The 25,900-nt window shown below is 37.7% G+C and overlaps 1 protein-coding gene across 1 annotated transcript in view; it reads right to left on the bottom strand.

The window, feature by feature from the left end:
* Positions 1–25,216, bottom strand: part of LCA5 (lebercilin LCA5) — a 143,838-nt gene extending 118,622 nt beyond the window's left edge. The window contains exon 1 of the mRNA XM_027057368.2: positions 25,056–25,216. The gene's annotated coding sequence lies outside the window, so the exon portion shown is untranslated. The remainder of the gene's footprint in view (positions 1–25,055) is intronic.
* Positions 25,217–25,900: the final 684 nt, after the last annotated feature.

Below are 25,900 nucleotides of genomic sequence, written 5' to 3'. Positions count from 1 at the left end.
AATCGAGTCCGGTGCTTAACTGACTGAGACACTCAAGCGTCCCTTAATTTTGAATTTTTAAATATTGCTTTAAAATATCTTGATAGCTGATGTTTTTGGTGCTCAGAAGTGTGAATGTTTTGCTCACCTCATTCGAGTCCTGACCCTGATCTACAGACTATTATTGTTTTCACAAACTTCTAATTGAAACTTAGCATTTTCTTTAACTGTGAACTTGAGCAACAAACCATAATAGTGTAAACATTATCTGTGACTTTGATGCCACCACTTTCAAATTATGAATTATTACATCTGTGGTATGTATATCTTGTTATTCGATGCCTTAATAAAGAAGTAGACATTAATATGCCACAAATTCACTTACTTTAATAATCTGCAACTATATCTCAATAAAATGTGTTTCTTTTATAATCATATGCAATTTGTTTTATTCATTTAAATACACTATCCTGGAAGAGGATCCACAACTTTACCAGACTCTCAAAGGGTCCATAGCACAAAAATGGTTAAAAACTTTGTATGGGATAACTATGTAGCTAGCTAATCTCTTGGTCGATATCTCTGAATTGAGACCATTCATTAATTTAGGCAACCTATAACTCATATACACACATTCAGGCTCATATATATATATATATATATGTGTGTGTGTGTGTGTGTGTGTGTGTGTGTGTGTGTGTGTGCAAATAAGAAATTTTTGGAATCAATGCATGCCTGAAATAAACCAAATCAGTTTACCTATACAGACATACTTTAAATGGTATGAGAACACGTAACAGTTTGATAAAAGTTCAAGTTCCTGGGTCCTACTTGAACTCAAATCTCTTGGGATCTTGGGCCTAGGAATTAAACTTTTATGCCAGCTTCCCTGAGATTCTGTTTCAGATGGTTGTTGTCCTAAATGTGCTTCAAACTCCAATCCTTAAAGATTACTACAACAGGTTGTTAAAACCTCTTCTCAGTGAGACTTTCAAATCATTCAGAAAGCAGTATTTTTAAAATCTCCTTATATTTAGTACTGTTTTCTTCTTTCTTCTTTTTCCTTTCCTCCTGCCTTCCCTCCTTTCTACCTTCTCTCTCCTCCTCTCTTCATTTTAAAGAAACTTTTTTTTAAATTATCAGATATTCCAGGTAATTTAAAGGGAGAATTTCGTGACAAAATTTGCTTATGTACACATCACCCAACTTAAGAAATTAAACCCTGCAAAAAAAGTTTAATTCTGTCATTAACCTTCCTTATCATATGTTAGTTCTTCACCTTCAAGAAGTAATTAATATTCAGAATTGGTGCTTATCGTTCACATATGCATGCTTAACATGATACTACCTATATTTGTATCATTAAATAAGACATAATATTGTATTGAATGCTTCTAAATTTATATAGTTGGTTATATACCACAGGGGTCTTCTGCAACTTGCTATTTTCTCAACATTGTGCTTGTGAGATTTATCCATAATGATACAAGTTGCTCTCTTTTTTTTTAAATATACTTTTTCTTTTAAGATAGTCTTGTAGAAAAATTGCAGAGTACAGATAGCACCCATACATCATTCTCCCAATTTTCTTCAGTGTTAACATCCCACACAGCAGTGGTACTTTTGTCCAAATTGAGAAATTAACATTGGTACATTACAAATAACTAAATTCAGACTTTATTTGGATATCATCGGTTTTTCCATTAATACCCTTTTTCTGTTCCAAAATCTAATCTGGGAATGCATTTAGTATCCATTCATTTTTTTCCTGCCATGTGATTATACTAAAATTTCTCCATCATTGTATTGACAGACATTTAGGTTGTTTCCAGTTTTCATTAATATATCTGATATCTTTGTGTACACATATGATGTTCTTGTGCACACACATGTAACATGTATGTTATACCTACATACAATTTCACAAATAAGTGGAAGTCCCCACTGTTCCAAATTCTTTCCAGCTTTTGGTATTGTCAGATGACATTTTTTACCAATTTTATGGATATAAAATAGCATCCATTTTTATTTTAATTTACATTTCCTTAGTTACTAATGAGATTGAGCATTTTTCATGTGTTTTCTATTTTGCAAAGTGCTTGTTCATATCCATTGCTTTTGAATTTTTTTGTATTGATTTGCAGACTTTTTTATATATATAGAGAGAGAGACACACACCCTATACTAAATCTTGGTTGACAATATGTATTTCAAATAACTTCTCTAGATAGTGGCCTGTCTTTACTCACTTTTAAATTAAAACAGGGTCTTCAGGTGCACATTAAATGTTAATGTGGTCTAATCGATTCATTGCCTTTTCCCTGAAGATTTGAATTTCTTTTTCTTGATAACACAATCTTTCCCGATCCTGAAAGCACAAAAATATTCTTCTATATTTTATTTTTTTATTTCTATTTTTGAACAAGAGAGAGACAGAGAATGAGCAGGGAGAAGGCAGACAGAAAGGGAGACACAGAATCTGAAGCAGGCTTCCGGCTCTCAGCTGTCAGCACAGAACCTCAGGCAGGGCTTGAACCCATGAACCGTGAGATCATGACCTGAGCTGAAGTTGGCGTTCAACTGACTGAGCCACCCAGTCGCCTCTCCTGTATTTTCTTCTAAAAGTTTGAAAGGTTTGCCTTGTGTATTTTGGTCTTTACTCGACTTGATGTAGATTTTTGTGTATGGTATGAGGTAGGAACCCGGTTTCACTTTTTACAGAGAGCTATCCATTATCGCAGCAGCATTTATTCAATGGCTTATCTTTCCCCACTGATCTGCAATGCCACCAATATTAAATATCAAGTTACTATATGTGTTTGGCTCTGTTTCTGGACTCTCTTCTTTCCATTGCTCTCTCTATGTTGTTTTGCTAACGCCATAGTATCTTAATTATCATATCTTTGTAAGTCTTCATATCTGGAAGAGCCCTCATTTTGTACTTTCTCTTCAAGAATGACTTGGCTATTCTTTGCCCTTTGATCTTCCATATCATTGGAAGGATTCTAATTAATTCTTTATTTTAGGATCAGCTTGTTAAGGTACATAAACCAAAACAAAACAAGAAAAAACTTGGTATAATTCAACTGTGGTGAATTTGGAGTAAAATTGATATCTTTATGTTCTAGGTCTTTGTGTTCACACACATGACATATCAGTTTAGATTTATAATTTTCTTTCAAGAATGAGTGAAATAAAGGCATTACTTCTGCAATTGTAAACTAGAGAATTAGCACCAACAATTTCTCAATCTAAGAAATACTAAAAGATACAATCAGACAGAAAGTGATCCTAAATGGATTGTGTGAGAGGCAAGAAGGAATGGTGAGCAAAGGTATTAGCATAAATACAGGTAAATAATAACAATAATGTCTAATTTGTGAAAGGTAACCAGAATAAAGTCAAAATACTAAGCATATAGTATATGAGTTGATAAGTGGGTGATAGCAGCTAAATCATTCTAATATCTTTATATTATCAGGAAGAATAATAAATATATTGATTATTTTAGACTTGAAGTAGGCATGTTAAATGGTAACAGTAATAATTATATTTTTTAAAAATTTTTAATATTTATTTTTGAGAAAGAGACAGAGAGCAAGCAGGGGAGGGCAGAGAGAGGGAGACACAGAATATGAAGCAGGGTCCAGGCTCTGAGCTATCAGTATAGAGCCTGACACAGAGCTTGAACTCATGAACCATGAGATCATGACCTGAGCCAAAGTCAGACACTCAAACAACCGAGCTACCCAGGTGCTCCAGCAAGAGTAATAATTAAAAAAAAAAAAAAAGATATTGAGTATTATAACATTTCCAAAAAAATAGAGGGAGGGAAATAGAATAAGAAAAAGGAAGAAAAAAGAAGAAAAGGAGGAAACAAAAGATAAAAAAAGAAAACTAGTAAACATGAAATAAGATAGTAAAAAAACCCCAAATATACGACTAGTCAAACAAAAGTATTTTTAAAGTACTCACGTCTCTACTTAGAAAACAAAGCTTGTCAGGCTGGATTTTTTTTTTTAATTCATCTATTTTTTGGTTTAAATTTTCTTATTTTCAATTTTTTTAATGTTTATTTTTGAGAGGGACAGAGTGTAAATGGGAGAGGGGCAGAGAGAGAGGGAGACACAGAATCTGAAACAGCTGTCTCTCTGTCTCAAAAAAAAAAAAAAAGAAAAAACAAAAAAATAAGTACATAAAAAAATTAAAAACAGGGCACAAAAACAGACACTCAGATCAATGGAACAGAATAGAGAACCCATAAATAGACCCACAAACGTATGGCCAACTAATCTTTGACAAAACAGGAAAGAATATCAAATGGAATAAAGACAGTCTCTTCAGCAAATGGTGCTGGAGAAACCGGACAGCGACATGAAGAAAAATGAACCTGGACCACTTTCTTACAGCATACACAAAAATAAATTCAAGGTAGATGAAACACCTAAACATCAGACAGGCGAGGCCATCAAAATCCTAGATGAGAAAGCAGGCAACAACCTCTTTGACCTCGGCCACAGCAACTTCTTACTCAACATGTCTCCGGAAGCAAGGGAAACAAAAGCAAAAATAAACTATTGGGACCTCATCAAAATAAAAATTTTCTGCACGGGAGAGGAAACAATCAGCAAAACTAAAAGGCAACTGATGGAATGGGAGAAGATATTTGCAAATGACATATCAGATAAAGGGTTAGTATCCAATATCTATAAAGAACTTATCAAACTCAACACCCAAAAAGCAAATCATCCAGTGAAGAAATGGGCAAAAGACATGAAGAGACACTTCTCCAAAGAAGACATCCAGATGGCCAACTGACACATGAAAAAATACTCAACATCACTCATCATCAGGGAAATACAAATCAAAACCACAATGAGATACCACCTGACACCTGTCACAATGGCTAACATTAACAACTTAGGCAACAACAGATGTTGGTGAGGATGCAGAGAAAGAGGATCTCTTTTGCACTGTTGGTGGGAATGCAAGCTGCTGCAGCCACTCTGGAAAACAGTATGGAGGCTCCTCAAAAAACTAAAAATAGAACTACCCTACGACCCAGCAATTGCACTACTAGGTATTTGCCTGAGAATAGGATACAGGTGTGCTGTTTCAAAGGGGCACATGGACCCCAATGTTTATAGCAGTGCTACCGACAATAACCAAGTATGGAAAGAGCCCAAATGTCCATCAATGGATGAATAGATAAAGAAGATGTGTTATATATATATATATATATATATATATATACAATGGAGAATTAGTTGGCAATCAAGAAGAATGAAATCTTGCCATTTGCAACTACGTGGATGGAACTGGAGGGTATTATGCTAAGTGAAATTAGTCAGAGAAAGACAAATATCATATGACTTCACTCACAAGAGGAATTTAAGATACAAAACAGATGAACATAAGGGAAGGAAAGCAAAACGAATATAAAAACAGGGAGGGGGACAAAACATAAGAGACTCAAATATAGAGAACAGGATTGCTGGAGGGGTTGTGGGGGGGGATACGCTAAAAGGGTAAGAGGAATTAAGGAATCTACTCCTGAAATCATTGTTGCACTATATGCTAACTAACTTGGATGTAAATTAAACAATAAATAAATAAATAAATAAATAAATAAATAAAATAGGGGGAAAAAGGCAATAGGTCAAAAAGTATGTTACAGGAATATAGGGTAGTACAGAGAAGCAAATGATTCATTCATATCATGAGAGTTTTTGATCTTGAAAAAATTTAACACTAAGTTATACATTAGCTGGAAGAAGAGCAGAATGAGAATAAATGAAGTAAGAGTGTGAGCAAATGTGTGAGGAAAGTGCATAAAACTGAATCTTGATGTTTTTATATCTTTTCAGCTCTTATACATAGATTTCTGGGTTTGATTGGAAGCATGTAAATGGTGGTAATAAATGAGTATGTGAAAAAAATTAAAAATAAAAAAATAAGTTTAAAGTGCAAATAGAATACACTCAAAAAGTAAACTAAAGACATAAACAAGAAAATAATTATAAGATATTAATAAAAGAGAAAATATACAATAAATGGGAGTGAGAACATCAAAAGTTGGTTCTTTGAAAATGCTGATGAAATTGGCAAACTTCTAGCAAGTTTAATCAAGAAAAATGAGAGGATTCAAAGTAAGCACAATTAAAAATGAAAAAGGAAATAATACCAAATTTTGCAGATGTTGAACAGAAAATAAAAGGAAATTGTGAACTTTATATCAATAACTTGAAAATACAGCTTATCAAAACTGAAAAAATATAACTTACCAAAACTGATTCAAGTGTAAGTATATTAAGAAATAATCTCTAACCATGAAAGAAATTGAAGTGGTAATTCAAAATTTTTCCCAGAAAAAAATGTCAAGCCCCATAGAGTTGTCAGGTGACTTCTATCAAACAGCTAAGGAACATATTATTTCAACTTCATATAAACTCTTCTGCTCATGATAACATGAATCCAGGTAAGTACTAAATTTTTAACATATTATGACCCTGAATCACCTGAAGATGAATGAGCTTTGGGGACATATGATCAAACTATAATAATAGTTAAAAATATTTTTTAATGTTTATTTTTGAGACAGAGATAGTGTGAGTGGATGAGGAGCAGAGAGAGAGGGAGACACAGAATCTGAAGCAGGCTCCAGGCTCCAAGCTGTTAGCACAGAGCCCAACACAGGGCTTGAACCCATGAACCGTGAGATCATGATCTGAGCCAAAGTCGGACATTTAACTGACTGAGCCACCCAGGTGCCCCTATAATAATAGTTTTTGAAAATGGGTGGTAGTGGCAAAGCTACACAAATAGATCAATGGAACAAAATATACACTTTTGAAACAGACACATTTAGGGAAACTTGATTTATGCTATAATAGGCATTGCAGGTAGGTGAGTAAATAAAAAACCAAGAAAATTTTCTTAGTCCTTTTTTTTTTTTTTTAAGAAACTAGAGTCTGGGGTAAAGCTTAAGGGCTACTTCTTTACTGGGACATCTAATCCCAGGGCAACAAAAAGTGAAGAACAGTGAGGCTGGAAAGGAGGGTGAAACAAATACATTTCTGAGTCTCACAAAGAGACACAGCTGGGTGCTCACTGCTCAGTCATGCTGAACATTTGAAGACAGGCTGTTCAGAAGCATCATGCTTCACAACAGTCTACCAGAGGGAGGATGAGAGGAGAATTAATCTGCTGGTTTTCACTTGTCTTCTATTCCTCACTGCTTAAAGTTTGTCTCAGAAAGCACTAACCCCACCACAATTCCAGGCTGTTATCACTCGGTCCCTTTGGTTCACCTATAGGACACTCATGCCAAGATCCCATGCCTTGTAGTGTTGGATTTTATCCAGAGGAGGCAGTGGCAGGAGGAGCCAGACACTCTATGAGTCCATCTGGGTTGGGCCTGGGTGCCAGATCCACTGGTACTCCCATGACAACAGACACGATGGGGCAATGCTGCAGCTGGCACGCCGGGGGGAAAGTTGAGATAAATGGCAGCACCGGTAGACGAGGCAACAGCTGCAGCAGCCGTAGAGTCACCAGGAGCTCACCAAGAGTAATCAGCTGAGGACTCTGGGCAAGGTGAATCTGAGTGAATTGGAGGAGTTGCATTAATTGTGTCCAAAACAACTGGCTATTAAAAAAAAAATTGGATATTCACATAGAAAAATGAGATATCTGTTCCTACCTCACTCCTTTAAAAAAGTCAATTCCATGTAGAATAGAGATTTAACTGAATGGCAAGACAACTAAGGAGAATATAATTACCAGAAGAGAAAGATTTTTTTAAATTTTATTATTAAAGAATTTTTTTAATGTTTATTTATTTTTGAGAGCAAGAGAAGCAGGAGCACAAGCGGGAGAGGGGCAGAGAGAGAGGGAGCCACAGAATCCAAAGCAGGCTCCAGGCTCTGAGCTGTCAGCACAGAGACCCATGCAGGGCTCAAAATCATGAACGTGAGATCATGACCTGAGCCAAAGTCAGATGCTTAACCAACTGGGCCACCCAGGTGCCCCTCTTTTTTTTTTAAGTTTATTTATTTATTTTGAGACAGAGAGAACACACAAGCAGGGGAGAGGAGCAGAAAGAGGTAGAGAGAGAATCCCATGCAGTCTCCATGCTCAGTGCAGAGCCCAATGTGGGGCTCAATCCCAGGACCATGAGATCATGACCTGAGCCAAAATCAAGAGTTGGGCACTTAACCAACTGAGCCATCTAGGTGCCCCAAGAAAGATTTCTTAGGTCTTCAAAAGTACAAACCATAAAGATTTAAAAATTTTATAACATTGAGGTTAAGGATCTAGTGTTCATCAAAAGACCTCACAACAACAGGGTTTTATGAGACAAACCACAAATCTGGAGAAAATATTTCATTACTCACATAACTGATAAATATATTTAGGCTATATAAAAATTATTATACATCAGTAAGAAAAAGACAAGCAATCCAGTAGAAAAGGCCAAACAACATGAACAGTGTTTAACAGAAGAACACAAATGGTCTGTGAATATATTTTAAAATGATCAAACTTAACATCTAAAATCAATTAATGTAATGCATCATACAGTATGATAAGGGACAAAAACCATATGACCATCTCAATAGACACAGAAAAGGCAATTAACAAAATTCAACACTCTTCATGATATAAAAGCAATCAATGAACTAGAAATAGAAGGGAGATTCTTCAGTCTGATTAAGGGTATCTATGAAAAACTCACAGCTGCCCTCATACTTTTTTTTTATTTTAACTTGTTTTACTTTTTATTTTTTAAAATTTACATCCAAATTAGTTAGCATATAGTGCAACAATGATTTCAAGAGTAGATTCCTTAGTGCACCTTACCCATTTAGCCCATCCCCCCTCCCACAACCCCTCCAGCAACCCTGTTTGCTCTCCATAATTATGAGTCTGTTTTGTCCCCCTCCCTGTTTTTATATTATTTTTGTTTCCCTTCCCTTATGTTCATCTGTTTTGTCTCTTAAAGTCCTCATATGAGTAAAGTCATATGATTTTTGTCTTTCTCTGACTGACTAATTTCACTTAGCATAATACCCTCCAGTTCTATCCACGTAGTTTCAAATGGCAAGATTTCATTCTTTTTGATTGTTGAGTAATACTCCATTGTATATATATACCACATCTTCTTTATTCATTCATCCATCAATGGACATTTGGGCTCTTTCCATACTTTGGCTATTGTTGATAGTGCTGCTATAAACATGGGGGTGCACTTGTCCCTTCGAAACAGCACACCTGTATCCCCTGGGTAAATGCCTAGTAGTGCAATTGCTGGGTCGTAGGGTAGTTCTAATTTTAGTTTTTTTGAGGAACCTCCATACTGTTTTTCACAGTGGCTGCACCAGCTTGCATTCCCACAGCTGCCATCATACTTAATGATGAAAGACTGGATGCTTTCCCCTTAAGATCAGAAAAATGAAAAAGATGTTGCTTTTGCCATTTCTATTCAACATTGCACTGGCTGTTTTAGCCAGGGCAATTAAGAAAGAAAAATAAACAAAAGGCATCCAGATTAGAAAAGAAGTAAAATTATCTCTACTTGCAGATGACATCATCTTTCTTCTGTAGAAAATCCTAAAGTGTCTGTTAAAAACCACTAAACCAAAAAATAAGTTCAGCTAGGTTGCAGGACACAATACCTATACAATAACTATAAATACCTATAAATCAATTGTATTTCTACACAGTAGCAATGAGCAAATCAAAAGTGAAATTAAAAAAAAAATTTACAATAGCACCAAAAAGTACCACACACTTCAAAATAAATTTAACAGGGGCACTTGGGTGGCTCAGTCAGTTAAGTGTCTGACTTTGGCTCAGGTCAGGATCTTACGGTTCATGAATTCAAGAGCCACATCGGGCTCCATGCTGACGGCATGGAGCTTGCTTGAGATTCTCTCTCTATCCCTCTATCTCTCAAAATAAATAAACTATAAAAAATATAAAAAAAGAATGAACTTAACAGAAGTACAAAACTTATACTCTGAAAATTATAACATATTGTTGAAAGAAATTAAAGAAGACCTGAAATAAATGGAAAGACATTCAGTGTTCACAGTTTGGAAGACTTAATACTGTAAAGATGGCAATACTCTCCAAACTGGTCTACACAAACAACGCAATCCCTATTAAAGTCATACTTGGCTTCTTGGCAGAAATCAACACAATGAATTTAAAATTTACATGGAAATCTAAGGAACCCAGAATAGACAAAACAGTTTTGAAAAATAACAGATTTGGCTGGCTCATACTTCCCAATTACAAAATTTACAACAATGCTACAGTAATCAAGAAAATGTGGTACTAGTGTAACAAAAGACATAAAGATCATTAAAATAGAATTAGTTTTAACCCTCACATTTAGGGTCAATTGACTTTCAACAAGTATGCCAAGACAATTAAATGGGGAGAAAGAATAGTCTTTTCAAGAAATGGTGCTGGGACAACTGGATATCCACATGCAAAACAATGAAGTTAGACCCATAACTTACACGATATACAAAATTTAACCCAAAATTTATCATCTAAATGTGAGATCTAAAGCCATAAAACTCTAGAAGAAAGTACAGACAAAAATCTTTATGACTTTGAACTAGTCAATGGATTCTTAGATATGATACCAAAAGCAAAAGCAACAATAAAAAAATGATAAAATAGACATTATTGAAATTGAAAATTTTCTGCTTCAGAGGACACTATCAAGAAAATAAAAAGACGGGGGAGGGGCCAAGATGGCAGAACAGAATAGAAGGTTTTTTTTTGCATCTTTCATCCCTGAAATGCAGCCAGATCAACAGTAGACCATCTTGCACACCTAGAAAACTGATTTGAAGATTAACACAACAATCTGCACAACCTGAACCACAGAACTCGGCAGGTACACAGCATGGAGAGGTGCACTGGGGAGAGAGAAGCCGTGGAGGGCAGGGAGCTGTTTTTGCTTATGGAGAGAGAACAGAGCTGGGGCTGGGGGAGAGGGGGGAGCAAGTACAGGAAAAACACCCCCCCCCCCCGGAAAGCAGCTAGAGAGAAAAGGGAGAGTGGAAACAGCTGCAAGGGACTGGAAAAAAAAGGGAGAAAGGAGAAAGGAGACGTTTTTAATTCCATTAAGACTCTATAAACAGTGGGAGCACAGATTCTGGAACTCTGCAGCTTGATAACTGGAGGAGTTCTGGTGGGAAGGGCAAATCCCCGGGAGCAGAGAGCAAGGTCCAAGGACCCCTTGGAGTCACATGGGCAGTGGCGGTTTCCCTGCTGGGAGGACATTTGGTAGAGGCTGGGCAGCCCTACCACAGGCAAAGGTCCTAGAGGACCTGGAAAACAACCACATTTGCTGGTATTGGATCAAAGACATTAAGGGTGAAGCCTGGCACCAGATGTGTGTTGTGATTTACCATAATCCCTGAAACACTGCTGCTACAGGATCGTGTGAACTTTTTCTGGGATGGGTTGGCACCCAGCTGCAGTCTCTGGGCATTGGCAGCAGTGTGGTCTCCTAAACGTTCCTGGGGGCAGGCCAGCACCCAGCCATTGCTCAGCGAGATTCTCCCCCAGAAAATCTGAGTAGGTCAAAGCCGTAGTACCCGAGAAGTGAAGGATTGGGTAATACAGCTGCATCTGAGATAAAACTCAGGAGAGAGGTGGCAGCCTGATGGCTTGGTCATGGATAGTGTAGAAGCAGGGAGTGGATGGAAGCCAGGGACAAAGGAGAGGTGTGCCTGATTGCCTGTCTGGGAGAGCACAGAGCTCTGATAATAGAGACTGGGTAGCTGGGTGACACCATTTTCACCCCTACCATGCATGTGCATAGATGCCTACATGCACCACAGCAATCCACCCCAGTAAGCTAAGCAGTGCCATCTAGTGGAGAATGGAGCTGTTACACTAAGTCCCGCCGAACTGGGCCAAACTCGCTCTTCAGGAACAACACAAGTCGGCCTGACTGCTTAATTTACAGACTATAAAGTGCTTCATAGTTTTACTTCTAGGAGAAACCAGATGTAATTTCAATCGTACTTCATTCTGTTCGCTGGTCTATCTATTCAATTTTTTAAATTTTTCTTTTCTTATTCTTGAATACAAAAAGAAAAAATTTATTTTTATGTTCCATTTTTATTAAAAAGATTTTTCTTAAATTTTTCTACTGTATTTTTTACTTTTTTTAATTTTTTAAAATTCACTTACACTTTCATTATTTCATTTTATTCTATTTTATTGTATTCATTTTTTTCAAATTTTCAAACATTTTCTTTTTTTTTCTTTTCTTATCTTTCTCTTTTTTTTCTAATCTATCAATCTTCTTTCAACAACCAGACCAAAATACACCTAGGATCTAGCTTCATTTATTTGATTTTTTGGTGTGGTTTTAAATTTTTAAATTTTTATTGGTTTTACTTTATTAATTCCTTTTCCTCGTTCAAATGACAAAAGAATTCACCCCAAAAGAAAGAACAGGAAGAAATGACAGCCAGGGACTTAATCAAAACAGATGTCTGAACCAGAATTTAGAATCATGATAATAAGAATACTAGCTGGGGTTGAAAATAGATTAGAATCCATTTCTGCAGAGATATAAGAAGTGAAATCTAGTCAGGATGAAATAAAAAAATGCTATAACTGAGCTGCAATCTCAAATAGATGCTACGGTGGCAAAGATGGATGAAGCAGAGCAGTGAATCAGTGATATAGAGGACAAACTAGGAGAATAATGAAGCAGGAAAAAAAAGAGGGAAACTAAGGAAAAAGAGTATGATATAAGAATTAGAGAACTTAGTGACTCATTAAAAAGGTGTAACATCAGAATCATAGAAGTCCCAGAAGATGAAGAGAGAGAAAAAGGGGTATAAGGGTTATATGAGCAAATCCTAGCAGAAATCTTCCCAACCTGGGAACAGACATCAAAATCCAGGAGCATAGAGAACTCTCATTAGATTAAACAAAAACCAACCATCAACAAGGCATATCATAGTCAAATTCACAAAATACTCAGGCAAGGAAAGAATGATGAAAGCAGCAAGGACAAAAAGTCCTTATCCTACAAGAGAAGACAGATCAGGTTCACAGCAGACTTATCCACAGAAACTCTGCAGGCTAGAAAGGAGTGGCAGGATATAATCAATGTGCTGAATCAGAAAAATATGCAGCTAAGAATTCCTTATCCACAAGCCTGTCATTCAAAATAGGAGAGATAAAAAGTTTCCCAGATAAACAAAAATTAAAGGAGTTTGTGACCACTAAACCAGCCCTGCAAGAAATTTAAGGGGGACTCTCTCAGAGGATAAAAGATGAAAAAAAAAAAAAAGACCAAAAGCAACAAAGACTAGAAAGGACCAGAGAACACCACCAGAAACTCCCAACTCTACAAGCAACACAATGGCAATAAATTCATATCTTTCAGTACTCGTTCTAAACATCAATGGACTAAACGCTCCAATCAAAAGACATAGTGTATCAGAATGGATAAGAAAACAAGATCCATCTCTATGCTGTTTACAAGAGACCCATTTTAGACCTAAAGACACCTTCATATTGAAATTAAGTGGATGGAGAACCATCAAACATGCTCATGGGCACCAAAAGAAAGCCAGAGTAGCCATACTTATCAGACAATCTAGATTTTTTTTAAATGTTTTATTTATTTTTGAGACAGAGATAGACAGACAGAGAATGAGTACCAGAAGGGCACAGAGAGGGGGAGACACAGAATCTGAAGCAGACTATAGGCTCTGAACTGTCAGCATAGAGTCCAACACGGGGCTCGAACTCGTGAACCATGAGATCATGACCTGAGCCGAAGTCAGACATTTAAGCGACTAAGCCATGCAGACACCCCAGAAAATCAAGATTTTAAAATAAGGACTGTAACGAGAGATGAAGAAGGGTACTATATCATAACTAAGTGGTCTATCCACCAAGAAGATCTAAAAATTGTAAACATTTATGCTCCAAATATGGCACACCCGAATATATAAATCAATTAATCACAAACATAAAGAAACTCATTGATAATAATACCATAATAGTAGGGAACTTTAACACCCCACTTACAACAATGGACAAATCATGTAAACAGAAAATCAACGAGGGAACAATGGCTTTGAATGACACACTAGACTGGATGGACTTAACAGATATATTCAGAACATTTTGTACTAAAGCAGCAAAATGCACATTCTTTTCCAGTGCACATGGAACATTCTCCAGAGACACAAGTCAACCCTCAAAAAGTACAAAAAGATCAAGATCATACCTTGCATATATTCAGACCACAGCTCTATGAAACTCATAATTGACCACAAGAAAAAATTTGGAAAGCTAACAAATACTTGGAGACTAAAGAACACCCTACTAATGAATGAATGGGCTGACCAAGAAGTCAAAGAGGAAATTTAAAAGTACATGAAAGCCAATGAAAATGATAACACCACAGCCCAAAACCTCTGGGACGCAGCTAAGGCAGTCATAAGAGGGAAGAATATAGCAATCCAGGCCTTCCTAAAGAAGGAAAAAGGTCTCAGATACACAACCTAACCTTACACCTAAAAGAGCTGGAAAAAGAACAGCAAATAAAACCCCAAACCAGCAGAATACAGGAAATAATAAAGATTAGAGCAGAAATCAATGCTATCAAAACCAAAAAAACAAAAAACAAAAAACAAAACAAAACAAAAAACGGTAGAACAGATCAATGAACCCAGGAGCTTGTTCTTTAAAAGAATTAACAAAATATATAAACCTCTAGTCAGTTTTATCCCAAGAAAAAGGAAAGGATCCAAATAAATAAAATCACAAATGAAAGAGGAGAGATTGCAACCAACACAGCAGAAGTACAAACAATAATAAGAGAATATTATGAGCAATTTTATGCCAACAAATTGGGCAATCTGGAAGAAATGGACAAATTCATAGAAACATATAAACTACCAAAACTGAAACAGGAAGAAATAGAAAATTTGAACAGACTCATAACCAGCAAAGAAATTGAATCAGTAATCAAAAATCTGCCAAAAAACAAGAGTCCAGGGCCAGATGGCTTTCCAGGGGGAATTCTACCAAACATTTGATGAAGAGTTAACACCTATTCTCTTGAAACTGTTCCCAAAAAAATAGAAATGGAAGAAAAACTTCCAAACTCATTCCAGGAGACCAGCACTACCTTGATTCCAAAGCCAGACAAAGACCCCACTAAAAAGAACTACAGACCAATCTCCTAATGAACATGGGTACAAAAATTCTCAACAAGACACTAACCAACTGGATCCAACAATACATTAAAAGGATTATTCACCATGACCAAGTGGGATTTATTCCTGGAATGCAGGGCTGGTTTAATATCTGCAAATCAATCACTGTGATATATCACATTAATAAAAGAAAGAATAACAACCACATGATCCTCTCAATAGATGCAAACAAAGCATTTAACAAATTATAGCATCCTTTCTTGATAAAAACCCTCAAGAAAGTAGGGATAGAAGGAGCATACCTCAAAACCATAAAAGCCATATATGAAAGACCCACCACTAGTATCATCATCAATGGGGAAAAACTGAGAGATTTCCCCCTAAGGTCAGGAACATGACAGGGATGTCCACTCTCACCACTGTTATTCAACATAGTATTGGAAGTCTTAGCCTCTGCAATCACACAACACAAATGAATGAAAGGCATCCAAATCAGCAAGGAGGAAGTCAAACTTTCACTCTTCACAGACGACACAATACTCTGTATGGAAAACCTGAAAGATTCTACCAAAAACTGCTAGAACTGATCCATGAATTCAGCAAAGTTGCAGGATATAAAATCACTGCACAGAAATTGGTTGTATTCCTATATACCAATAATGAAGCAACAGAAAGAGAAATCAAGGAATTGATCTCATTTATAATTGCACAAAAAAACCCATAAAATATCTAGGAATAAACCCAACCAAAGAGGTGAAAAAGCTATACACCGAAAACTATAGAAAGCTAATGAGGAAATTGAAGAAGGCACAAAAAAAAAAAGGGAAAAAATATTCCGTGCTCATGGGCTGGAAGAACAAATATTGTTAAAATGTTGACACTACCCAAAGCAATCTACATATTTAATGCAATCCCTATCAAAATAACACCTGCATTTTTCACAGAGCTAGAACAAACAATTCTAAAATTTGTACGGAACCAGAGAAGACCCCAAATAGCCAAAGCAATCCTGAAAAAGAAAACCGAAGCTGGAGGCACCACAATCCTGGACTTCAAGGTATGTTATAAAGCTGTAATCATGAAGAAAGTAAGGTACTGGCACAAAACAGACACTCAGATCAGTGGAACAGAATAGAGAACCCAGAAGTGGACCCACAAACGTATGGCCAACTAATCTTTGGCAAAACAGGAAAAAATATCCAATGGAATAAAGACAGTCTCTTCAGCAAATAAATGGTGCTGGGGAAACTGGACAGCGACATGCAGAAGAATGAACCTGGAACACTTTCTTACACCATACACAAAAATAAACTCAAAATGGATGAAAGACCTAAACATAAGACAGGTGAAGCCATCAAAATCCTAGAGGAGAAAGCAGGCAATAACCTCTTTGACCTTGGCCACAGCAACTTCTTACTCAACATGTCTCCGGAAGCAAGGGAAACAAAAGCAAAAATAAACTATTGGGACCTCATCAAAATAAAAAGCTTCTGCACAGCAGAGGAAACAATCAGCAAAACTAAAAGGCAACCGACAGAATGGGAGAAGATATTTGCGAATGATATATCAGATAAAGGGTTAGTATCCAAAATCTATAAAGAACTTATCAAACTCAACACCCAAAAAACAAATAGTCCAGTGAAGAAATGGGCAAGAGACATGAATAGACACTTCTCCAAAGAAGACATCCAGATGGCCAACCTACACATGGAAAAATGCTCAACATCATTCATCATTAGGGAAATACAAATCAAAACCACACCTGTCAGAATGGCTAACATTAACAACTCAGGCAACAACAGATGTTGGCGAGGATGTGGAGAAGGAGGATCTCTTTTTCACTGCTGGTAGGAATGCAAACTGGTACAGCCACTCTGGAAAACAGTATTGAGGCTCCTGAAAAAATTAAAAATAGAACTACCCTACAACCCAGCAATTGCACTACTAGGTATTTATCCAAGGGATACAGGTGTGCTGTTTTGAAGGGGCACATGGATCCCAATTTCTATAGCAGTGCTATTGACAATAGCCAAAGTATGGAAAGAGCCTAAACGTCCATCGATGGATTAATGGATAAAGAAGATGTGGATGTGGTATATATATATATATATATATATATATATATATATATATATACACACATATATACACACACACACACACACACACACACACACACACAATGGAGTATTACTCGGCTATCAAAAAGAATGAAATCTTGCCATTTGCAACTACGTGGATTGAACTGGAAGGTATTATGCTAAGTGAAATTAATCATTCGGAGAAAGACAAATATCATATGACTTCACTCAGAAGAGGAATTTAAGATACAAAACAGATGAACATAAGGGAAGGGAAGCAAAACGAATATAAAAACAAGGAGGGAGACAAAACATAAGAGACTTAAATATAGAGAACAAACAGAGGGTTGCTGGAGAGGTTGTGGGAGGGGGATAGGCTAAAAAGGTAAGGGGCATTAAGGACTCTACTCCTGACATCATTGTTGCAGTATATGCTAACTTGGGTATAAATTTAAAACTAAAAACTAAAACTAAAAATAAATAAGAAAATGAAATGAAAAGACACCCTAACAAATGGTAGAAGATTTTTGGTAATTCTATTATATAGTAAGGGACATTTTAAATAGAATATGTAACAAATTCTTACTATTCAATAATAAAAAGAGAAACCAATTTTTAAAATAGGCAAATGATCTGAATAGACATTTCTCCAAAGAAGACACATATACAAATGGTTTGTAAGCATATGAAGAGATGCTCAACATCACCAGCTATCAGGGAAATATAAATCAAAACCAAACTGAGATACCACTTGTCATGCACTAGGATGACTACAATCAAAAGACAGATACTATATGGGTGAATATATGGAGAAACTGGAAACCTCCGACACTACTGATGGGAATGTAAAATGGCACAGCCACCATGGAACTGTAGCCACTGGCAGTTCCTCAAAAGGTTAACAATAAAATTAACCATATGAGCTAGCAATTCCACTCCTAGTATATATGCAAGAGAAAGGAAAATATATATCCACATGAAAATTTGTACACAATGTTTATAAGTGGAAACAATTCTGGGAATGCAAGCTAGTGCAGCCACTCTAGAAAACAGTATGGAGGTTCCTCAAAAAACTAAAAATAGAACTACCCTGCAACCCAGCAGTTGCACTACTAGGCATTTATCCATGGGATACAGGTGTGCTGTTTTGAAGGGACACATGCACCCCCATGTTTATAGCAGCACCATCAACAATAGCCAAAGTGTGGAAAGAGCCCAAATGTCCATCGATGGATGAATGGATAAAGAAGATGTGGTGTGTGTGTGTGTGTGTGTGTGTGTGTGTGTGTGTATAAAGGAGTATTACTCAGTAATCAAAAAGAATGAAATCTTGCCATTTGCAACTACGTGGATGGAACTGGAGGGTATTATGCTAAGCAAAATTAGTCAGAGAAAAACAAATATCATATAACTTCACTCATATGAGGACTTTAAGATACAAAACAGATGAACATAAGGGAAGGGAAACAAAAATAATATAAAAACAGGGAGGGGGACAAAACAGCAGAGACTCATAATTATGGAGAACAAACTGACGGTTGCTGGAGGGGTGGTGGGAGGGGGGATGGGCTAAATGGGTAAGGGGAACTAAGGAATCTACCCCTGAAATCATTGTTTCACTATATGATAACTAATTTGGATGTAAATTAAAAAAAATAAAAAAGAAAACAAGTTAAAAAAAAAGTGGAAACAATGCATGTTGGATTTCTATATATTATTCAACTAATGAATGGATAATGTGTTGCATGTCCACAGAACGGACTATTATTTGGCAATAAAAAGTAATGAAGTACTGATCATGGCACACTCTCAACATGGATGAAGCTTCGGGGCGCCTGGGTGGCTCAGTCGGTTAAGCGGCCGACTTCGGCTCAGGTCATGATCTCGCGGTCCATGAGTTTGAGCCCCGCGTCGGGCTCTGTGCTGACAGCTCAGAGCCTGGAGCCTGTTTCAGATTCTGTGTCTCCCTCTCTCTGACCCTCCCCCGTTCGTGCTCTGTCTCTCTCTGTCTCAAAAATAAATAAACGTTAAAAAAAAAATTAAAAAAAAAATGGATGAGGCTTAAAAGCATTGTGCTCAGTAGAAGAATCTGCTCACAAAGAACCACATGTCACATGATTTCATTTATGGGAAATGTCCAGAGTAGATAAATCTATAGAGACAGAAAGTTACCAGGACTGATGGATTTGGGGTTGGGGTGGGTGAAGGGTGAGAAATGACTGCTAGTGGCTATAGGAATGCTCTGGGAGATGATGAAAATGTTCTGAAGTTGCTCGTGGTGATGGCCGTAGAACTCCGTAAATAAACAAAAAGGTTTTGAATTGTACACTTTAAATAAGTGAATTGTAAGGTATATGAATTACATTTCAGTAGAGTTACAAAAAAAATAAAAAATGTTCAACCTCTTCAACATCAGATAGATGCAAATTAAACCACAATGATATATTATTTTATTCAAAACAAGTGGGGAAAATGTAAGTTTTGGAAAGTGTCAAGTGTTATCATGGTCACAGAACAGTGAGAATTGTCATCTGCTACTTATGGGAGTGCAAATCAGAAGCACCACTTCGGAAAACACTTTGGCAATAACATGTACGTACCCTATGACCTAGCAAAGCCGCTCTTTTCACACAAACACCAGGAGACATGTGCAAGTATGTTTATAGCAGCTTCTGTCTTGAGAACAAAAGACTGGTGCGGCCCAAATGTGCGACTATAGGGTGGATTCAACTGACCAGGACAGGGCAGGCAGTTTATCAATTGTCCCATGGGAACCGGCCACAGTGGAGGAGAGGACATTCTATACAAGGAAATTGGGTGCTACTAGGAAGGGGAAATGGCCAAAAACCACAACCAACATCACAAAACAAATACTATCTACATGCCAGGGTTGTTTGTTTTTTTCCAGTTGGTTCAGAACCCCCAAGGAATGTGGGTGTGATTATATACCTCCCTCACACAACTGGAGAGCAACGCACCTTATTATTAGCCCAGCATGAATGTGGAATCCTAGAAGGAAATGATATGAGGGTTGAGAAAACAGGCGCTTGGCAACCAAATGTTTTCCCAGGTGCAAGATGGAACTCTGGGTGATGGACACTATTCCTAGCTATGCATAGAGGAAAAGTAACAGTAAGGAGAAGGCAAATCACTCTCCATTTGTCCCCTGGCTATATCCCCCCACCCCAGAGAACCAGGAACAGGGACTGAGGAAGCCAGTGGACCCTCCGTTCCTTACTGGGTTCAAAACCTGCATTATCCAAGGCACCTGGGTGGCTTAGTCGGTTGAAAGTCCGACTTTGGCTCTGATCATGATCTCACGGTTTGTGAGTTTGAACCCCACATGGGGCTCACACTTGGGGTCCTTTGTCTTCTCTCTCTGCCCCTCCCCAGCTCATGTGCTCTCTCCCCAAAATAAATAAAACATTTAAAAAAAAACTGCATTATCCACATTACCCATTCCTTCACTCTCTACCCAGGGAGAAAACCAAACCTATCCTTGTTTTCATTCCTGCCCCCTCAGGCACAGAAGTAGATACTGTCTTGTTGCTGGGAAAAGTACTTCTTTCTTTCATCTGAAATGGGTTCCCAGCTTCTCTTGCCACTAATCATTTATTTTCTAAGTGTGACATTTTCCCATACTTGTCCTTTCTATTAATAAATCATCAGTTGTCATACCATCTTCCCAGGTGACACTGATGTCATTGATTTGCTCCCTCACCACTGCTTCTTCTTCTGGCCACAGATTATTAAAAGCATCACAAGAGTCCCTCCGAAGGCTCCCTCCCCCCTACCTCCGCCAGCTGTAAACAAATCTCAGTGTCAGCTGAAGGATTTCATGCCCTGAACTGCAAACCGGGATCAACTGCCAACACCATTTACCTAAGGTGGTAAAATCTGTGAATTATGTTTTTCAGACAGGATTTTTCTCTCTAGAAAAAGGCAGCAGGGCATCTTATAGGTCACAGAGGGAAGGAGTTTTAAGTGCGTCTGCAAGAACATATACATGTATATATACATTCTTGTGTGTATAGATATATAAAAAATATATATAAATATGATATATAAATAATGTAGTAATGTTCCAGCAATTCAAGTGGATTTTACCTTTCGAAAGTTTAACTACTTTCCTGATGAATATGATCAGTTTTATATGTAATGCTTACTTATTTTCACCTAATACCTTATAACTGAAGAGTAAAAAGGCCTTTTCAATTTAAAGTTTCTTTGGTTACTGTTCACATCATTATTTAATAGCCTTAACCATTCATAGCACACACTATTGTCTCCAGGAGGTTCTTGAAAAATCATTTTACTATAAAGTATCTTATATTTACTTTAACTATTATTATTATATGGTTCTTGCCTTCAAGAAATATTTGAGGTGGCTTATAATAAAAAACAAAAATAATACAACTATAATAGTAGAAAATAAAAGCCATGCAAAAGAAAGGAATCAACTATGCTCATTAGCAAATAAAGGCATACTGATTGAGCGTTAACCTGAGCTTCCTTAGCAGCCAAAGTAAAAGGGGAAACAGAAACCATACCAACAATTTAAATTCAAAAAATGGGTTTGGTTTTGTTCTGCAATCAAATCTAAAAGGAGTTTATCAAATAGAAAATGTTCATTCATTCATTTGAAAATTATTTGTTTAATACTTACAAAGAAACAAATCCTGTATAACATACTGGGAATACAACGTTAAACATTTCAAAAATGGTCTCTGCCCTCACAGAGTTTAGAGTCTATTGTGAGATACAGACAATAAACAACAAATCAAACAAATAAATATATAAATCACAATTAAAGACACAATATAGGAAAATAACCAAATTTCAGGAAGGACTCCCTGAGGGGGTGACATTTAAAAAACAAAAAGAGATAAAATGTCATGTCTGCCTACAGATGTTTCACGGAAGTTTAGAGTCCTGAAGTAATCCTACAAAAAAGTTGATTTTTGAGGTGCAGAAACTCAAAAATATTTGTCAGATATCCTGCTTAGCAATGTTACAGAGGGGAAATTGGAATACAGGCAGCAGATTTTTAATAAATGTACCTAAGAGTGAGGCCCTGGGGAAAGTGTCAAGCAAGACTTTTTTTTAAATTTTCTTTTGTTTAATTATTTATTTTTGAGAGAGAGAATGTGAGCAGGGGCCATGCAGACAGGACAGAGGATCCAAAGCAGGCTCCATGCTGACAGAAGAGAGCCCAGTGTGGGGCTCGAACCTACAGACTGTGAGATCATGACCTGAGCCAAAGTCAGAACTTAACTGACTGAGCCACACAGGTGCCCCATCAAGCAAGACTTTTTTTTTGTTTGTCTGTTTTGTTTTGTTTTGTTTTTTTCAAGCAAGACTTTTAATGTGAGGGTGGAAGAGGTAGCAGAATCTGCCTTCAAGAGTCCTTAAGGATGCATGCTTACCTACTTGGGCTTATGGGATCCTGCCTAAATGCAAAGGTTTAAGAATGGCCTTATCTTGGGGCATCTGGGTGGCTCATTCAGTAATCATCTGACTCTTGATTTCAACTCAGGTCCTGATCTCACAGTTTGTGAGATGGAGCCCCATGTTAGTCAGCACGGAGCCTGCTTGGGATTCTGTCTCCCCACCCCCCTCTCTGCCCCTCCCCCACTCGTGCTTGCTCTCTCAAAATAAATAAACTTTTTTTTAAAGAATGGACTTATTTTAGTAATCTGTAGCCATGTAATTGCTTTCTCTTCCATATCTCCTATTTAAGTAAAAGAAAGACAAGTAAGAAATGTTGTTTATGATAGAAACGTTATCGTATTTAAGGTTGAATGATTTGGAAACTGAAAAAAACAGGAGGAAGTTATATGAAACTTCTTTGTTCTTTTTTAGTCTGCTGAAAATGCAAGGAGAGAGGGGAGAAGGAGGAAGAAACAGGACGAGAGAGACGAAGTGAGCATGAGTGCAAGAGAAAACCTCTGCCTTGAAAGGAATATGATGTTGAAAAAAGCTGACAGGCAGAAAACAAGTCAAAGTGTTGCTGCTGTGGTTACTGGACCGTCTGTGTTCTTGCCTACCAGACACCAAAGGGTGATAGAACCTGGCAGCCAGCTAAATATTAAAATGGACCCAACAGGGACACCAGTTATTTTTGTCATTTTTTAAGAGAGTGATTCTAAATCAAACTGCAGCACCACACAACTGTTCTTACGTCTCATTCCACATGAAGCCCTCTAGGATGCCAGTACAATCCCCCTTGCGGGTATCAAGAAATATCAGAAGTACTGCAATGGCTCTGATTTTCAATCCTTGAGAGGCTGTTGTTTCTATTAAGCTTACAATTAGGCAATGGCTCAGCAGTTGAGACATTTATATGTTTTCAATTGCAATTGATTTACAAAGAAACCAAAGGTAGACTCAACACAAGAACTATCCTCTACAAGGAAAGGAGACTCTCCATTGACCAAAGAGCCAATATTCCTCCAATGTGGCGCAATGCAAAGAGTATACTCTCCCCAGCAAAGAAATGAATATTCTAAATCCATCCCTCACTAGAATTAGAGCTTTCTTGTGCAAGTTCAAGGGAACTGTGGCGAGAATTGTACTGCAGAAAAACCAGCCCTGAGCCACCCCACCTACCCATGGCCCACAGAATGATTTATGAGAAATGCCAGCCACAAATAAGCCACTTTTAACCAAGACAAGCTGAAATTGAGCAGGTCTTGGATTTTGCCAATTTCATCCCCAAATTGTTTCCTTTCCAACTTCTTTATTTAAGTAAAAGAGAGACAAGTAAAAAATGCAGTTTTATGATGGAAACATTGTAATTCAGACTCATATTTAAGGTTTGAATAATTCAAAGACTGAAAAATCTCTAAAGAAGGCCAATCACTCCTGTGTATTTCTAGCCCTTAGTTCTTCCCCATAGATACCTTGCAGGTACCTCAAAATTCACACGTCCAAAGGTTAACTCAACTCTCCCACTTCCTATCGCTTGTTCTATTTCCCTATCCCAGTGAATATCCAAGCTAGAAAGTTCAAAGCTATTTTCAACTTTCCCACCTCCAACTACATTAGCCATGGGGCTTAGATGAATTAGTTCACTTATTGTGTCTGAGCCTGGGTTTTCCTCAGTTGCCAAATAGGTTCCTCTCTTCTCAAGTTAGCGATGAAGGTTAAATGAGAAAGTATGTGGAGAATGCTCAGAACAGTGCCTGGCATAGTAAATGCTCAGGAAATGGTGGTGGTTCCATAATTACCCCTCACCAGATGACTTGAGGACTCCTAATCCATCTACCTGAGGATGGGAACTGAAAAGGCGGGCCTACGCCGGCCGACTCCATCTTGTTCTGTGTCCTTCACCTTGACCACATCTCCTCCCCTTGAGTAACCCCCCCCTCACCTGCCTAACAGGACTCGGACCCTTCCCCAGGACCCTTCCCCAGCCAATCGGCTGAGGCCATAGCCATTACCTCACCAACTGCCCCCAGGCCCCAATAAAACCTTTGTCCTTTTGAAACTCGCTCTCTCTCCCTGGTATCTCACCGCTGCGTAGGTGCAGGTAGGGGATTGAGCTCGAGCTAGCTCGAATAAAGGCTCTTTGCTTTTGCATCGGACTCGGCTCCCTAGTGGTCTTTGGGGATCATGAATTCTGGGCATAACAGGAACTTCCCACTTTTTCCGTGCTTACTTTCTGCTCTCTTCAGGACCCCCACAGTGCACCACATATAATCATTTGTCTGTTGCAGTTTTCCTGTCCATGTGTCATCATTGCATGTTGGGTGTGTGGAGAGCACAAACTTACCTTTTGTTCACAAGTTTCCAGATGGAGAAAAGCACATCTGAGCAGCTGCACACAAGGGCATAGGGAAGTCATCCTTCTGCATTTGAATCTGAGACATTTGAGATGACTGAATCCCAAACTTGAAGCAGGTGCCATAATGGGAGGAGCCAGGGGGTGGTGGTGATCAGTATCCTTTGCATGCAGAAGGAATGTGCATTGTTTTAGTTACATGGGGTGTAGTAATGGTTTGTAAAAATGGCTTGCATCAGTATCTCCCATCCCACAAGCTTTTCGCAATGTGGCTCTTCCACTTCTCTCCTGAAGAGGTGGAGCCTATTTTCTCTTCTCTTGGATCTGGGCTGGCTTTGTGACTTGTTTTGATCGGTAAAATGTGGCAAAAGTAACACAGGTCTTACAGCTTTTGTTTAAAAGGTTTTCTAGTTCTCTCTTCACACTCTTCGAATGTTCCCCCTGAGAAGTCTGCTTTGAGACCAGCACACTGTAAGAAAGCTCAAGGTGGCTCTACAGAGAGCCTACATGTGGTAAGATCAAGATGCTGTGGCCCACAGCCCCCAGCTGAGCCCACCCGCAGCCAATCTGCCGCATGGGTGCATTTCCACATGAATGATGCCAGGACAGATCAGCAGAACAGTCATTCAGGCAACCCACAGAATTGTGAGAAATAAATAAATTGTTGAACTACTAATCATATGAATGAGTAACTTCATAATCTTGTTCCAGTCTTCCATTACAGTTTAATTTCCTACTCTCTGCCCTTGAAGTTGCATGAAGAATTCTTCAGACAAATATTAAGATCACAACTTCACAAACCACCTTGAATTCTTGATGTTGTGGTAAAGCTATAA

The sequence above is a fragment of the Acinonyx jubatus genome, chromosome B2 (genome assembly GCF_027475565.1).
Source record: "Acinonyx jubatus isolate Ajub_Pintada_27869175 chromosome B2, VMU_Ajub_asm_v1.0, whole genome shotgun sequence".
Lineage (NCBI taxonomy): Eukaryota > Metazoa > Chordata > Mammalia > Carnivora > Felidae > Acinonyx > Acinonyx jubatus.
Note: the sequence above shows the minus strand (reverse complement) of the source record. Positions and strands in the feature narration are given on the sequence as shown.